We start from the raw sequence: 2,035 nt of genomic DNA, 5'->3' as shown, positions 1-2,035 counted from the left end.
TTCCCAGTTGAATAAATAGGATGTAGTGTTACAGCAGGGTTTGACGGTGAACGTTAGACTTTTATGCATGTCTGCATGTTTACCGAGGAGTTCTGGTTGGCACAGCGGGCGTGGAGTCTACCGATGAGAAAGGACTGTTCCCAGCATAGAAAAGCTACGGGAGATCAAAGACTGAGGAATACTTCCTGCCTCCAGCAAGGAGCAACTGTCTTGCCGGTTAAAGATAGGGTGTAGGTGCTCGCTTCAGCAGCACATATACTAAAATTGGAACGATACAGAGAAGATTAGCATGGCCCCTGCGCAAGGATGACATGCAAATTTGTGAAGTGTTCCATATTTTTCACAAAAGAACTCACTTGATATGCACTCACTGATAAGTGGATATTAGTCCAGAAATCTAGAATATCCAAGATACAATCTCCAAAACACAAGAAAATCAAGAATAAGGATGACTGGCTCTTTGGTACTTCTCTGAATTCTTTGGCAAGTCTGCACTACTGTTAGTTATAGAATCAAAACAAGAAATAGCAAACTAAATCTAAACAGTTTTATGACATGTAGATTAAATTTTTATCAAAGGGAATTTTTTTCTTTTGGAAAATCTTTGCTTAATATATTAGTAACTATTTAGTAACTATTAGTAACTATTTTAGAAGGTCAGTGGATTCTCACTAGATGTTGGAATGTAAAATCTGTCTGTTTTAAGCTTTGCAGGTCCTGTACCCTTGGCCCCCAAGCACATACTCTACTGATGCTGAGGAGGTTTTTAAAACAGTAAAATCCCAGCCCAGAGAAGGAGGAGGGGACTCTAAGCCCCACTCCTAACCAAGAAGCTATTGCAATTGATATCTGTTGGGAGAGGGAACACCAGTTTTCTCCAGTGGAGTGATGCTGAGTATGTCAACCACACTCCAGGGCAGACCTCGTGCTCAACAATAGCTGGGCAACACAAAACAGACTTGTCATTTTGTGGGGCATTTTTGTGTGTTATTGCTTGGTTATTGTTTTTGTTTTTTAAATCCTTCTTGATTTTGTTTTGTTTTGAGATAATGAGAACATGCAGTTGGATGGGCAGAGAGATGGAGATGATCTGGAAGGTCTTGGAGGAGAGGAAAGAATAAGACTAAAATATATATTGTATGAAAGAATTTAAAAAACAATTTAAAATGTCATAATAAAAGTATATTTTTAAAAAGCCTGTAGACTATTGATCAAATTCCTTCTTTCTCATTTCACACCTTATTATAGGCTTAGATTTTTCAAAACTTAACTTTGATTGGGGTTCTTTAATGATTTCATCTCTCTTCTAGTCCAACATCCACTAGAGGTAGGGGAAAGGACATGCTAATAGAACAAAAGGGGCCTGTTTAGAAATAGTTTTTTGGGGGCAATTCCAATCTCGGTTGTCAGGATATTAGAAATTCAGTTCACATGAATCAGCAGTGGCAGCTTGATCCACTCACAAACACCATTCAGTATCAGCCACCGCAGTTCAATCCAGAAGAAACTGCAAGGCTCTGCCAATCAGCCTGAATTTGCCGAAGTGGCAAGAAGCTGTCTCAGGATATCAAGAGAGGTTCTTTGGTGTGTTTCTCTCTACAGAGTCACGGCAAATGATGATCATTGAAGAAGGCAAGGTGAACCAATGCCACAGTGCCATCAATGCAGATCAACATCAGCAAAGCCCAAAGAAGACCAGCAAAGAGTGGCAAGGCGAACCAACACCACAGTGCCAGGGTTATACTTATACCTGCTCCAAACATCACACATCTTTTCAAGTGTCTGCTCTAGCAAAACACCATGTATCCTTTTTCCAGAAAAACACCACATGACACAACTGAGTCTCTGAAGAAACCAGAAATTTCTACTTCACCTTTTACATTTAAAACATGGTTCATATTACCTAATTTTAGTTGATGGTTTTCCAGGAGTGTATTTTGACTTTGAGGCATTCTTATGCCTTTTCTCTAGGGAAGCTACAGAAGCAGGATTTTAATCTGCTCAGGAAAATGTTGGATGCTGTGATAAAATGAGT

General features: G+C 39.5%; 1 non-coding gene across 1 annotated transcript; it reads left to right on the top strand.

Annotated features, from left to right (window-relative positions):
- The first annotated feature begins 234 nt into the window (after positions 1 to 234).
- Positions 235 to 341, top strand: LOC115063579. Its single transcript, XR_003843413.1, has one exon. It is a non-coding gene; the product is annotated as a U6 spliceosomal RNA (small nuclear RNA).
- Positions 342 to 2,035: the final 1,694 nt, after the last annotated feature.

This window comes from Mus pahari, chromosome 2 (assembly GCF_900095145.1).
Source record: "Mus pahari chromosome 2, PAHARI_EIJ_v1.1, whole genome shotgun sequence".
Lineage (NCBI taxonomy): Eukaryota > Metazoa > Chordata > Mammalia > Rodentia > Muridae > Mus > Mus pahari.
Note: the sequence above shows the minus strand (reverse complement) of the source record. Positions and strands in the feature narration are given on the sequence as shown.